The sequence below is a fragment of the Zootoca vivipara genome, chromosome 2, assembly GCF_965207765.1.
Source record: "Zootoca vivipara chromosome 2, rZooViv2.hap1.1, whole genome shotgun sequence".
NCBI lineage: Eukaryota > Metazoa > Chordata > Lepidosauria > Squamata > Lacertidae > Zootoca > Zootoca vivipara.
Window position 1 is genome coordinate 21,071,026 of NC_142584.1, and position 15,926 is coordinate 21,086,951.

The following is a 15,926-nucleotide window of genomic DNA, read 5'->3' on the forward strand; positions in this document are numbered from 1 at the left end:
ATAACAAATTTCAATATCTGTGGGTTACACTTTCATTTTCTCATTTTTTTAACCTTTTCTGAGAGATCTTTAAAACCTCAAACAGCAACTAAATAAAAGGAAACTAGTAGTTTTCTAGTGTGCTTTTGTCTAATATAATACATTAAATAAATAATAGAGGCCCCCACTGAATCCAATTTACACATCCACAAAGAGAGCAAGACAAAACCACAAAGCTGCATTGTACCTTTTCACTGTTTTCAGGAGATGCCTGTGAGGTTGAACTCTGCTCAAGGCGTGGGCTGCCAGGTATAGAGACAGTCCGGTTCCTCATATGGGCGTGACTCGAATGTAGAGGCCGCCCATAATTCTCTTGCACTGTAAAAAAAGGGGGGGCAGGAGAAAATGAACATCTCTATCAAACAAAACCTTGCAACGGAGTCTCTTGTCATCAGACTTTGGATTTGGTGGCTCCACGCCTTGAAAACATCTCCAACCAGGTCTGTAGCACCTGACCTGGTTTTCTGTTACCATCCAGGTCCAGGTCGGTGTGCTGGGGTGGACTTTTTTAGAGCCCTCCAGGCGAGGGACCAGCCTACCTCTGAGACCACCTCCCCCTGTAGGAACCTCCATGCTGGTTGAAATCCTCTAATCAGGCTCTGCTCACTAAGTATGGTGAGATCACCAGACCCAGCACTTAGCACTAGGCAGTGTGAGGTGTCTGCTGCAGGCAGCCAATTTTGGGTGTCATGAAAGGGCAGCAAATGGTGAGTTATTTGTTACTGGCATATTTTTACCGCCAGGGAACAAACAGGCAAAAGGCTTGTTGGATTTTCAGCCTCAAGTGCCAGAATGACTCTGCAACTTGACTTGGGAAGACGGGGTACTATTTGCCGTCCTTCCTCAGGCTACAAAATGTTTTGTGCCAACCCTGGAAATCAATAGCAGCTAAAAGCAGGGCTTTTTTTATGGCAGGTGCCCCTGGTCTCTGGAATGACAGTCTCCATGGTCATCAGGACTCTGTCTGAAATGAACAAGACTCTGCTCTTCTGGGGGTTGTTTGGAGGCTGATTTGATTGGAGCTGTTCTGTTTTGGGGCTGCTGGATTGTGCAGTGTGAGTTTGTATTTTGCTTGTTGTTTAATCACGACTTAGATGGGGGAAAATGCGTCTAATGCATGCTCCAGGTGTAACAGCTGCTCGTTGTGTTTTTGATGGCAGTATGAGTTTTGCCTTTCATATGAGGGAGACACTGATGACGCAATCAGTTTGAAACGCACAGAGTTCAATAAAAATGTTGCTTGCATGTGTGTGCTTTCCTCCCTTCCATTCCTGGCAGAAGGTATGGCCAGTGGTCACAACCTGCTCCCTCCAAACGTTTATGGACATGTGGGGTGGGTCATGTAATGCAGGAGCACACACAGTTGGCATTCTTAGAAAAACTAACTTCAGCCTGGGAAAGATGGTAGGGACATCAATATTCTTAGATAAATTGCTGGTTAAAAACACCTACCGGCGATCTCTTACCCAAGGCCCCCCCAAAACCTTGAACCTAGCCCGAATCCCTTGACTTCTAATGAGTCACTTGGGAATGTATGGCTCACTACATTGCTAGGAGCTGTATAAACTTACTTCTCAATACAGCTGGGGGAGACCACATATAAACCTCAGTTATAGCCTGGAAGGATTACTCAAGTTAGCATGGTAGGGTCAGTATTGCATCAGTTCAATCACATGAATTCAAACTTGAGGGAGTCCTCTTGGTAAATACAGATTATTGTTTTTAAGTGCTTATTTTATAATCTCTCTCTTACATTTTGTATATTTGTTCCTCCTACTCTTTCCTCCAAGGACTTTGCACAATTATGTCAGTCTACCTCGTAACGCCAAGCGGTAGTTCAGATTAAAACATCCTGTTGCCCAAGGGCCAGGTTGTAAGCATGAGGAGGGAATCTAGCAGTCTAGTCCCCTCTGGAATATTATGCTCTGAATTATCACTTTCCTTTTAAAAGTAAGTCTCTACTCCTGGAGGTATCAAAAGCATGCAGACAGTAGTCTGCCCAATGACTCACTAAGAAGTAAATGTACAATTGGGTATTCCAGTGTTCTGATAACTGAGTACAAAGGACAGAATTCAACTAAGTAGTCCCACTAGCAGATGTTTGCACAAGGAGGCTTGCAAGCACAACAGGGCTTTCCCTTCTCCCCTATGACCCCAAGTTGGGTTGGAAGGGGTAGAACAACCCCCAGAACAGCACACACGGGGAGGGGTGCATCTGAAAGACTTGTGCTGATGGAAGAATTGCCCTACGCTGAATTCCTCACTGGGATAACTGACATGAATTTGGCCATTAATTTTAGTTTATAAAAATGATATTTTACATTTTGCAAAATCACTTTTATTAAAATAGAATAAATTTCAAAATATATTAACATTTCAGAACATATTAAGCTACCTGATAGACTGTTTTGCAGTCACTTTTTGCCTTCTCTGTACACAAGTTCTGGCTGCAAATTTCCCCAGGCCAAGCATGACAGAGCAAGAATTTGAACCTCAAGTTCCAAAATCCAAACCCAGTATTCCAGGTACCACCACTGTTTCAGGTTTTGCTCTAAGGGTCGTAAGCACTGTGCTTTCAGTGGTGTAGGTTACCTGGGAAATGTTGAATTGGAAAATTAAAAATGGAAAATTGCAATTTTAGGTACGGTACTTACGGATGTGGCAATTTGCAGAAGAAGAAGAAAGTAAGTTTGCAGTGCAACATTTTCCTATGCCCTAGAGAGTGATCTAATTTGGCATGTTTATTGCACTTGTATTTAGTAAACAAAGCAAAACAACAACATTGACACTGCCAAGCTTGCCCAATATTGCAGTTGGCAATTGCAATCCATTCATTGTTGCAAATGAGCTTGTGAAACGGAAAATCTTCCACAGAAAAATAAATCACTAGAAAATTTCCCTTGCAGCCCCTCTTCATGCTCTATGCCTTTCTTTAGAGCTGCTTCATATGAATGCTAAGTATTATTATTATTATTATTATTATTATTATTATTATTATTATTATTCCCAGCCTTTTTCTATTATTATTATTATTATTATTATTTACCCCAGCCTTTTTCAATTATTATTGTTGTTGTTGTTGTTGTTGTTATTTACCCCAGCCTTTTTCCCTAAGAGGGACTCAAGGCAGCTTACAGATAAAATAAGAACAGCTAAAAACATAGGAAGAGGAATGAAATAAAAATACAGTACAGGTAAACATTATTCCTATATGCCGATCATCCCTATGTAGGAGAAAATGTATGACGTCATTCTTGAGATGCTGGGCCAGGGTTTAGATTACCCGAAGGTCATGGACCAAGCAGTCCCTGCCCTTTGGGGTTGTGGTGAAAAACTCTTGTGATGTACTTCAAATGTGATAAAGACTTCCCTCCATAGACCCCTGCAGACATTTCCTCCATGCGAGAGTCTCCTCCAGTTCGCCCAGGCTGTGCTAACATGCTGAGTGTGACTTTGAAAGCATTCCCCTGCTTCCCACCCCCACCATCTTTTTTACCCGGCCTATTGTGGGCCTGGCAGAGCCAACGGAAGAGTGGTCTGATTCGAAGTCTAAGTGCCAACCAAGTTTAAACTCTCCAGCTCCCCACCAGGAGGCAATTATTGCCTTGGTCGCTTCCTTTGTTCTCAGTCTGCCATGAACTGCGATCAAATTAAACGGGCCCTTGCCAATGGCTCCTGCTCATTTGCAATAGAAACCTCCTCACACAAATGGCTGAATTCAACAGTTCCTCTGTGTCTGGTCCTCTTTTCATTCTCGCCCACCATGTTTCCCATGCCACGGAATTCCTCCATGTTTTCCTTCGTGATTGCCGAGGGAGGTGCAATTCCAGAAATGTTGCTTGTCTGGGAATTGTGCTTCGGCTGGTCATTTATTTGTTATTGCTAAAACTCCCACTGGAGCTACATGGCAGAGACAATTGAATCATCCTGGTGAATTAAAGCAGACAGAATTTTAATCATCTTTTTTTTAATGTATAAAGGAAATTGATTTTATTCCTAGGAGGGGATTCTGTGTGGTCTCGTACTACTTGCTTCTCTGGCTGAAACCCCAGACCTAGGATGAACTAATTAATTGAGTTTACTCCAGACAATGCTGGCAAAGGCCCTCTGTAGAAGCTTTTAGGGAAATGAGCAGAAATGCTGCCGAAACAGTTGTTTACAATTTCGTGAGGTAGCTTGGAATGATGGAGAGGCTGGGCATGCTGTTGCTTTCAGGCGGCACAATCTATAAATCACTGGCAGGCACAATACGCCAAAGGCCAGGTTGACTGCCTTGAAGTCAGCTGTGGCGATCGAGTGCTGTGGATTGGCTGCAGCGGCCGAGCTTCAAGTAGCTCACACTGTTTCCTGTTCGCCGCAGTTTCTGCTCTTCCACGATGGATAGCTCTCCCCCTTTATTTGCAACGGGGTGGGGAACCTTTTTCCACCCAACAGTTGCATTCCTCAACGGGTCACATGCCAGTGGAAGGTGGGGCAAGAAGCAAAACCCCAGCCGTACAAAAACCAGCCATTTCTACACACATGCAAACACACATGGTTGCTGGCACCCGTCTGTCTCGAGAGACAATGAAGTGCGCCTCTGGAGGTGAGGTCAAACTGCTGCATTAGCAGCACCAGAGTGACCTCCCCAGCGCACAAGCCAGGGCAGTGCGTATGGAGGTCCTGGGCTGCCCAGACAACAGGACCCCCCCCAATCCTTCTCGGCCTCAATGATGTGGTCCAAAGGGAAGCAGAGAAATATGTTTGCCACCAACTTGGCTACAGGAATTGCTGGAAAGAGGTGTACAAGGCACCATCCAACCATCTTGGGGACTCCACTCTGGATTTCTTTAGCCTTTTATTCTCCAGAAGATATCCCACAAGCCAGCGGAGATTTAGGGTCAGAGTTTTCCTAGATGGGCTGCCTTCCGAAGTAGAGCACCATCTGCTCCTCACTTCCCTCTACAGCATGTGCAGAAACTGCCTTCTTGACCTTTCGGCCCACTATTGGTCTTGTCCACTCAATCCACAGAAGCGAGCAGGTGAGAGCTGAGTACAGGGTGGGCACTAAAGGTGGACAAAGTACCCAAGAAGGAGCACAACATGTCCCCCACCAGAGGTAATACCCCCTCCTCTAACACTACACACACCCATTCAGGGAAGCATATTCCAGCCGGTGCTTTAATGTAGAATTGGTTCACATTTGCAAGATGCGTTCGACTCTTGCTGTCGAACCGTAAGAGCTGTTCGACAGTGGGACAGTCTCCCATGAGAGATGGTGGACTTCTTCCTTGGAGGTTTTTAAACAGAGGTTGGATGGCCATCTGCCATGGATGCTTTAGCTGAGATTCCTGCATGGCAAAGGGCTGGGCTTAGATTATCCTTGGGGTCCCTTCCAACTCTACGGTTCTATGATTCTAAGTGTTCAGTAAGCGGGTGATGAGGGGGTGAAATTGCAACTGCTAGTGCAGCATAGTGGCTAAGTGAGTAAGCGATGAATCAGGGAGTCTCTGTAACCTCTGCCACGAACTCTTAGGCAAGCCACACTCTGTCATGTTTTAGGGTTGCCATATTTCAGAGGTAAAAATACAAACACAAAAAGTGGTTGAGCTTTTCGAGGGCAATCACCTGATAGCCTCTCCGCCGCCAAGCCCAAGCTGTCCGTGCCCATGACAGAGCCACCCATGCACATTTTTTATTATTTAAAAAACCCCAAATCCAGGACATTTGCTTTAAAATGTAAAATTCCCCCTGGATGGGCATGTAGGGCCCACAAAAGAGGACATGTCTGGGAATTCCCGGACGTATGGCAACCCTATTTTACACATACATACAAACACACACACACACACACACCACCTGCAATATGAGAGACAACTGTGCTGCCTTAAGGAGGGTAGTTGAAAAGATTATAATAATAACTAGAAAATGGCATGCACCCTGCCATACGTCTTTCAGGCAGGTGGTTTTCCTGCTGGGGTGTGTGTGGCACAAACCAGTAGTGGGCGAGGCCTAGAACAAAACTGGGTGGAGCAGCAAATGTGACTTTTCACTTTGTACAGAAGACGAGTTTTCTACATACACTCGCTCGCCATCCAATCGGGCAAACAGGAAGCAATATCAAAGTTCAAGGACGCATTTCATCCAGAAAAAAATTACTTAAGGAGGGTACAAAGCAGAGCTGGTGAGGTGTGTGGCCTAGGGAGAGGGTGTGTAGCTTGGGAAGAGTCCCAAGGGCCAGAAGGAAAGGCCTTGAGGGCCACATTCTGCCCCCAAGCCTGAGGTTCTCCACCCCAGCGGTATTTCTTAGGTGGTTCTGGTCTTGCCCAGTCTGAACTGAAGAATGGGGAACTGCAGAATGAACAAAGGCAATTTGCACATTGCATTAAAACAGGCATAGGCAACCTTCGGCCCTCCAGATGTTTTGGACTACAATTCCCATCAACCCTGACCACTAGTCCTGTTAGCTAGGAATCATGGGATTTGTAGGCCAAGACATCTGGAGGGCCGAAGGTTGCCTATGCCTGCATTAAAACATTTAACATATACTATGATTTAACGTAAACATGCACGCTACTGAAATAGGTTTTTTAAAAAAGGTAACGGACCCCTGGATGGTTATGTCCAGTCAAATTTGACTATGGGGTGTGGTGCTCATCTATGGGGGAGCCGGCGTTCATCCTAAGATATCAGGGCAGCTCACAGAATAAAATACAGGACAAAAAAAACCAAGTAAATAAAACAAAACAGCAAAATGACGACTCCCCCCCTTCCCACACACACACATTTAAAAGGCTGTAGAATATCAATCAGCCCAAAGCCTGGTTGAAGAGGAAATATAGATGATGTGAAAGACCTCAACCTGGAGAGCTGCTGCCAGTCAGAGTCAACAGTAATGGGCTAGATGGACCGGATATATATAAAGCAGTTTCCCATGGACTCTACACAATCATGTATTGCCTTTAAAGAATTAGTTTCATGATACCACTACTGTTGCTTTTTAAATTGTTGTTGTTGTTGTTGTTGTGAGCCTCTTTTGAGAGCCCCTGTGGCCACAAAGCAACCATTACATTTAAATATAAACAAACAAACTTGCCCAAGCTTAAGTATAACCTCAAACATGCAATCCCTCTCCTCTTTGCGCTGCCTGGATCCTATCCAAGGGGCCCTTTCATTCCTCCCTCTAATTTAGTTTACTAGCAAAAACGCTGCAGAGAGATTACTTTTTCTAAAAGAAAATATCCCTTCCATGCCTGCAGAGCTTAGAAGGAGCTGCCCCAGTGACCCGGTTCTTCCAAATCTCACCATTTGTCTTCCCTCAAAAGGGGGACCTGGAATTCCTGGCTACCTTGGAGCCTGTGGTCATGAGGACACTGCAGACAGGATTACAGAGGGGGCTTTTCTTTCTCTAGGCCGGGGCTGGGTGTTTGTCTGCATTTCTCTTCTGACATCTCATCTCCAAGGAAGCTCTCTCTCCCCCCCCCACCGCCCCCACCCCCACCAGCGAGCCCAGTCTTCACTTTCTAAGAAGGATGCTACCCACTGAGCTATTCAAAGCAGTTAAATGAGAAACGGGGTTAATAAAGCACATGCTGCGGGTGGGGTGGGGGGCGTAGAGAAAAGAAAAGATTAGAAGGGCTGATGTTTTGGCTATGGGGCCTTCTTTTGACCATGAAGTGGGGGGGGGGACAAGATTATTGTTCACATGCACACACACACACACACACACACACACACACACACTCCTTTCCCACTACCCAAAGGACTTCATAGCCAGAATCCCACCAATAATCCAATTGTCCCTCACTAACAAGTTTTATCAACATAGCTCTGCAATTCTAAGATTCCTCTCCTCTCCTCCACATCACCCTGCCAGCCATCTCTGCATTCTGACACCTCTCCTCTCCTCTCCAGAGTACATTTTCAGTTTCAGATAACAAGGTAAAGGTAAAGGACTCCTGACGGTTAAGTCCAGTCTAAGATGACTTTGGGGTTGCCCAGCACAACCCGCGTCCCTATTCGTTACAGCCCCCTTGCAACTTTGCTTTCTTGAGGGCTGTGATCCTAAACCACCCTTACGTGTGCATAGACACATAACATGGAGAATATCTTCCCTCGAGAAAGACCTGAGGTGGTGGAAGGCAGACCTTTGAGGATCAACAACACCCCGGGATGGGGGTGGTGGTGTCCTAATCCTCCCCTCTCCTTTCCAGACAAGGACATTCCATTCACTTTCCTGCATTAAACAGTTCAGACTTTCCATATCCACAAGGCTTCCACGAAAACGGGCAGACGGACAATTCAAAGTAATGGAGAAGTCTAGTGAAACATCAGTTGATATCATCTCACAGTTAACAGAGCCAAATCAGCAGTGCCCACCCACAAGGAAGGAGGTCTTGGCAAACCTGGGGTAGTTTGCAGAAGTAGAGGGGAATTAGAGAGGGAAGGACCCTAAAACATCCCCTTTGATGGCTAAGCATGCTCAGTGTCCATTAATGCCAACTTGACTGTTGGAGAGGGAGGTTAAAAACTGGGGCAGAGGAGATGGAATGGAGTGTCTAGAAAATGAGAAGCTATCTATCTATCTATCTATCTATATATATATATATATATATATATATATATATATATATATATATGGTAGACAGATCCCTCTCATTGTCAGGATAGGTCGCTTCCTAGTTCACAGTAAGAAGCTGTTTTCAAATATCCCCAGGAAATGATGTCAATAACTGCCCATAGAAATCAGTGGGGGGGGGGGGACGACCCTTAATATTGCTGGGCTTGGACACCTGTGCATCCACACTCGCACCCCCAACAGAGAGTTCCTGCTCTTCTAAGTTCAAAACAACCCTGCCAATGGAATTCCAAAGTGAATTATCCCCAAGTACAGCACGACCTACTATAGCCCTGCAGTGTAGGCAAGGCTTTATGTGATTTCTGTGCTGTTCAGAGGCATTAGGACTCTGTTTCAGGATGTTTTTGGATGTTAGGCAGAAATACAGAGGGTGTTACCCATTGCTTCTATCCCCACACTGCAGGTTGAACTGAGGCAGTAGGATACAACACCCCTGCAGTGCGATTCACTGTAATACAAGTGGTACCTCGGGTTAAGAACTTAATTCATTCCAGAAGTCTGTTCTTAACCTGAAACTGTTCTTAACCCGAGGTACCACTTTAGCTAATGGGGCCTCCCGCTGCCGCCGTGCCACTGCTGCACGATTTCTGTTCTCATCCTGAAGCAAAGTTCTTAACTCAAGGTACTATTTCTGTGTTAGTGGAGTCTGTAACCTGAAGCTTCTGTAACCTGAGGTACCACTGTATACCCTCCTGCAAGTGGGAGTGCTGTGTTGAGAGTCACTTACAATATCCCTGCAATGCCATCCACTCTTAGCATTGCAGGCTTATTTAAATTGCTCCCCCCCCCCCGATCTCCTCTCAGCTAAATCAAGTACTTAATTGACTTGCATACAGAGCTTTTTTTTAAAAGCTATCTTTAAGAATTGCACATGAAGTAGAAAACAGAACCACATTAGAGCAGGGAAAAGTCACATCCAGTTTAGGCTTCATCTGCAGTTAACTTTTTTAAAGATTGTATCAGGGCCGGATTTAGGTTTGATAAGGCCCTAAGCTACTGAAGCTAATGAGGCCCTTTATATGTCCAGCTGTCCTTTGTCAACAACAAATTGTCACTGTTTTTTGTCCTGAATATATGCCAGTGATACTGTATTTTAGGGAGCAGGCTAGCCCATTCGTTACATCATAGGAGCCTGCACAACACGACACAAGCCACTGTTGCTGCATGTAGGTTTTATTTTATCTCATATTTTGGAAATGTACATCCAGGTTTTTTATCCTTTAAAAAAAAATGGGGGGGGGGCAAGAGAGTGGAGCCCTAAGCTATAGCTTGTTTAGCTTATATGTAAATCCTGCACTGGCTTGTATCCATCAGTTTTAGGGGAACTGATAAAATACAAAACGTTGCTTCCAAGGATGGCCAAACTTGGCCCTCCAGCTGTTTTGGGACTACAACTCCCATGATCCCTAGCTAACAGGACCTGTGGTCAGGAAAGATGGGAATTGTAGTCCCAAAACAGCTGGAGGGCCAAGCTTGGCTATGCCTGTCTGATAAAGGTTAAAAACTAAGTAAAAAATGCTACATGCCATAATGATTGTGTGACGCTGGAATCCCCCCCAAAACTAAGAGTCTTGTGCCACCTTAAAAACTAACAAATTTATTATGGCATCAGTTTACATGGATCACAGTTCGCTTCATCAGATGCCAATGAATTGGGTAGGTATGTATGTAAGGGAGGGACACCATGGGCGTACCCAGGATCAAAACTAGGGGGGGGCAAGGGGAGGGGCCAAGGCACGGAAGGGGAGGGGCCACAAAGTGGGCGGGAACAGCGAACTCGCGCTCCGCCGGGCTGTGCCCCTCCCTAGAAGCAGGGCTGGTGGGCGGAGGCGGAGCCCAGCCCAGCGGAGCGCGAGTTCAGCGTTCCCGCCCGCCGCGCCGCGCTCTCTAGTTCCCCGCCGCGCTTGGCCTTGCCAGAGGGCGCGACGGGGAGCTGGAGGGAGGGCGCAGCGCGGCGGGCGGGAACGGCGAACTCGCGCTCCGCCGGGCTGTGCCCCTCCCTAGCAGCAGGGCTGGTGGGCGGAGGCGGAGCCCAGCCCAGCGGAGCGCGAGTTCAGCGTTCCCGCCCGCCGCGCCGCGCTCTCTGGTTCCCCGCCGCGCTTGGCCTTGCCAGAGGGCGCGACGGGGAGCTGGAGGGAGGGCGCAGCGCGGCGGGCGGGAACGGCGAACTTGCGCTCCGCCGGGCTGTGCCCCTCCCTAGCAGCAGGGCTGGTGGGCGGAGGCGGAGCCCAGCCCAGCGGAGCGCGAGTTCGGCGTTCCCGCCCACCGCGCCGCGCTCCCTGGTTCCCCGCCGCGCTTGGCCTTGCCTGAGGGCGCGCCGGGGAGCTGGAGGGAGGGTGCAGCGCGGTGCGGCGGGAATGGCGAACTCGCGCTCCGCCGGGCTGTGCTCCGCCTCTGCCCACCAGCCCTGCTTCTAGAGTAGGGCAGCTGCCCTAACTTGCCGCATGGTGGGTACGCCCTTGAGGGACACCAGGGGGAATGAAATGCGGAAAAGGATCAGCAGTGACAATTAGAGAGACAATTATATGACCAATTAACAAGGCAGCGCTGGTGAAAACTGCGAATGCCCTACAACTTCTACCCAGAACACACCACAAAATTAATTGTACATACAGCCCAAGCACCAATGACAATGCAACCACATCTGTTCAGACTAATTGGGCAAGAGGCCAGCAACTTAAGGATTCACAGCAAACATTGGTAATCGACACATTTAGTATGATGAAAATCAGCCATCTCGATTCAAGCAACAGATAACAGAACCGAATTGCCTAATAAATTGCAATTCAGGGTTTCACAATGGAGTTTCTCTTTGATGTCCCTTTGTTTGAGAGAAGTGCAACTCAAGGTCAGTTGCAGAGCATTTCTGGTAGACTGAAATAAGTTTCTGGACTTTGCCATAGTTGATATCGGATTTGTGTCGATTTATTCATCTGATTAATCTGTTTGCCCTGTGTAAAATGCTGGCAGCAGTCGAGCAGTGACTTAACTGTGACGGCATGTGTGGCATTGCTAGGTTCCATAGTAGTGTTGCTGCTACTGGTTGGATATGGGGACAAAGCTGGCCTCTTGATTTGTGTCTGTGGCTTTTGCTGCTGTAGTTGCAGGCCTTGGGGTGGCAAGTACCGGCCTGCCACCCCAAGGCCTGCAAAAGGGCACTGTCATTATCCAGGACTGGCTGTAGATAAATGACGCCCCTTTCGCCCTTGCAGCTTGGAGCAGCCAGAATGGGACCACCTCTCTGACTTTCTCAAATCCCTCTTTGAAATGAAAAATGCCCTTACTGTATTGGGAATGACGGCTCTCAGAGTCTCCTGAAGGACAGCCTTCGATGTTGGGGTAGCATCTCCTCCTGGAAAAATGTGGGCAGGGGTCCATCGCCTTTGCTTCTCCTGGAGCAGGGGTCCCCAAACTAAGGCCCGGGGGCCGGATGTGGCCCAATTGCCTTCTAAATCCGGCCTGCGGATGGTCCAGGAATCAGCAGTTTTTACATGAGTAGAATGTGTCCTTTTATTTAAAATGCATCTCTGGGTTATTTGTGGGGCCTGCCTGGCGTTTTTACATGAGTAGAATGTGTCTTTTATTTAAAATGCATCTCTGGGTTATTTGTAGGGCATAGGAATTCGTTCATTTTTTTTTTCAAAATATAGTCCGGCCCCCCACAAGGTCTGAGGGACAGTGGACCGGCCCCCTGCTGAAAAAGTTTGCTGACCCCTGTGTAGTGTCCTGCCAGGGCCAGCTCAACCAAGAGGCAAGGTGAGGCAACCACCTCAGGCGGCAGGATTCACTGGGGAGAAGATCCCTAATGTTGATCTTTCTTTCCCGCCTTGTTACTGATGTAGACCTTCCCTCACCCCTTCTTCTCTGGTGGGGAGGGGAATGCCATTTTGGGGGCCCACTCAGGTGCCAAAAAGGGCCCTATTGTGAAGCATTGTGAAGTGGTGGTCTGAGGAGAGGGGTGTGGTGTGAGGAGAGTTTTGAGGGCCAGGTAGAGGGGTTTTGAGAACCCCTTTGGCCCCTGGGCCTGAGGTTCCTCACCCCTAAGCTATTTTCTCTCACTCACTCTCTTTGCACTTTCTTTTAAATACAAAAAAGAACAGAGGAGGGAAAATGTCAGGCCTCACACCGAAAAGGTGTGCCATGAGGGACTGCTGCTGCTAAGGCCAAATAAGAGCAGGCCGCTCATGTGTAATGTGGAAAACCTTGCCTCAGAGAAAACACATTAATCTCTTATTTACCTGTAATTCCCAGCAGCTGTTCTTCTCAGCCAGCCACAGGCTTTTGAAATGGGAGCAATTTGGCGCTGACCTTCAGGGAAGTGTTAGCCGTGCACCATGTTGGAAGTCGAGGAAGGGAAGTAGAATTAGGAAACTGGGTTGTTTGGGAGGCCTCAGCCTCAAATGTAGTTTTTTTATCCCCCGGTTCTTCCAGTAAAGGACCAACAGAGATTCTGGCGTTTTGTTTACCTTTGGACATACCAGGTAATCTCCTCAAAGTCACTCATAATCTTTGAGCAATATTCAGCTGCTAGAGGGCTAGACCTTGAGATAGAAACCCTTTTTAAAGAAAGGAAGGTGTTAGATAATAATGGTTGGGAAGCTGAATGCTGTGTTTGTTCACAGGGTAGGCAAGTGAGGGGGGGGGAGTTGCAAATGAAATTCATCCCTGAAAATGTGTGTCTGTGAAGTGGGGGGGAATCAAAGTTTTGCACCTGATCTCATAAGGCTCAGCTTCCTGGAAGAAAGGGGATTGCTAATACTATGGCAGCTTTGTGACATGGGAAGTTTTGCTCTTGTGAGAGCAGGGGCTGAAAGGAGGAATTGGGCGATGTATTTCTGCGCACATGTGTGAGCACATGAACAGGATATGTTGTCTGTGACCTGGTGAGAGGCGGCCTGCGATTGCTACCACTGAATGCAGCAGTTCCCGTATGTAAAACTCAAACAGGCAAAACCCACAAACGTCTTCACATCTAGGTTGGAAATGCTTGTGGAAAACACAGTTTAGAACAGGCATCCCCAAACTGCAGCCCTCCAGATGTTTTGGCCTACAACTCCCATGGTCCCTAGCTAACAGGACCAGTGGTCAGGGAAGAGGGGAATTGTAGTCCAAAACATCTGGAGGGCCAAAGGTTGGGGATGCCTGGGTTAGAAGCTACCTGGGTACTGAGCATTTTGTTTCTGCATTTGGCTCTTCAGAAATGTAGGGCCATGTTTACGGCAAGAGAACGTGTGCACAGAGATTTCCCTGCCTTCCCTTACCCATCCTATTGGGTGTAATCAATCCCCTCCTCATATTGCTACAAGCCTCATGATCCTCTTCTGAACTAATGGGATCATAGGAAGGCAGAGCATCTTATACAGGGAAAACCCACAACCTCCCAGGCTTTCCTCCCAAGTACACACTAGGACCTCAAGACATTCCTATGTAGGCATGCCCTTTTGATTAATTTCCTATATAGCAAATAATCTTGCTTTCTAGTGAATTGTCCTAGGTCCTAGGACATGACATGTGAGTTGGTTTGTGTACGGCTATAGTGATGGGTAGCCTGGAAGACTTGGGGGTTGATTTTGTCTGCATAGGCTACTAAACTCAGACAGATTACTCCTAGAGCTTTATCATGCGGACCTTGCAATTGATCATTAACACATTAGGGCACTTCCATTTGTGAGCAACCCTCCAGGCCATTTATGTTAATGTCCAAATGTCTAATTGTAGTTGCTGTGAAAGATAAAGAAACAGAGGCATTTGTAATGCAAATGAACATTCTGGACAAAACAGATACTACTTTCAGATTACAAACCTGGCTGGAGCAAGGAGCCTTAAACCTCATGTGTTACCAAATAATTTTTTTTTAAAAAAAGCGCTCCCTCTACCTACTCCTATGATCATAGTGATAACCTTCCTAATTATAGAACCTTAGACCTGGAAGAGGGTCTTGCGGACCTCCCAGTTCAGCCCCTGGCTTGATGCAGGAAATCCAGAGTGAGAGTTTCAAGACAGTTTGAAACCACCCCACCCAAGCAGCACTCGCCACTCCCAGCAATTTATCACCTTACAGACCCAGGAATTTTGCTGGCATCACTGCTCATCCTGCTATATTCCCTTCTCTACATCCTGATTTAAGCAAACATTCGTAAAAGACAGTCCCATGGAAAGATTCCTTTCAGGCTGTGCAGATAACTGGCCATGGCGCATTTTAAAAAATAATTTATTTCTGCTTGTTCTTTTGCTCTGGATTATGCAGGTCACTTTGTACCGGGCAGATACATAGAAAATCCTACCACGGGCTAAGGAAGGGGACACAGTGACCTCCTAAAAATCCATTGCAGACATGCAGTTTTCTGATAAGCAAGCACAGGGGGGCAGCTCTCCACACACAGCAGGAAGAGTCAAAAGACTGGGCTCACTTCAGACCGCAAGCGGGGCAACAGCATTTTTGAATGCTCCCCACTCCCCCAGAGGTTTAAAGACAAAACAAACTCCCTTCAAGGCGAAAACAAGAATAGCAGGGAGAAATTCTAGACAACCCTGTCACTGTAGTCCTTGGGAAAGCAAAAAGCAAAACACATTCAGGGGTGGTTTATACTCCATTTTATTTTATTTATTGGCTTATTGCTGCACAACAAACAAGTATCCAGGCAGCGAACACATCCATAAAGCAGCATAGAAACACCTAGTCAACATCTGGACAGTGATCACGCAATTACCGATGGCTGAGCGATACACCAGGAAAAAAACTTGTGCAAACAGGAGCGTTATGAAGCAGGCAACCAAAGCAAAGTACGGATGGTGGTTGCTTAATAATAATAAGCAAAGATGCCTATTATTATTAGTCCAGGTGCAGGAGCACTAGATGACCTCTGCTTTGTAGAAGCAAGGCAGGCGCCAGATAGCATCCTTAATAGAGCCCCTCTGGCTGAACATAAAAATTGGACAGGTAAATATGGGGCAAGGTGGTCCTTCATGTCAACTGTTCTCAAGGCTTTCAGCAGAGGTTCTTTATACTGTTGGTGGGAAGCCCCCACTGGCAACTGGGCTGCTGTCTAAGGGAAGCTCCACGTTGAACTGATTTTGAGGTTCCTAATGTGCAGCACCTAAGCGATCCTAATCCTTTCAAAAGTTTATAGGAAGAGTTCCCTGCTTCCAAGACCACAGGGGCCTCTAGTGTTAGAGATGGATCCACCCCAGACGGTAAACTTGCTCCCTTGGGGGAGGGATGTGTGTGACTCCATCCAGAACTGCCTGTCTCCCAGATCCACTCGCCCCC

At 47.0% G+C, this 15,926-nt stretch overlaps 1 long non-coding RNA gene across 1 annotated transcript in view; it reads right to left on the reverse strand.

Moving 5' to 3' along the window:
• The window catches only part of LOC148686764 (uncharacterized), a 40,096-nt gene extending 26,988 nt beyond the window's left edge, over nucleotides 1–13,108 (reverse strand). The window contains exons 1-2 of the long non-coding RNA XR_015947991.1: nucleotides 12,895–13,108; nucleotides 227–357 (exon numbers count right to left, since the gene is read on the reverse strand). This is a non-coding gene — a long non-coding RNA (uncharacterized LOC148686764). The remainder of the gene's footprint in view (nucleotides 1–226; nucleotides 358–12,894) is intronic.
• Nucleotides 13,109–15,926: the final 2,818 nt, after the last annotated feature.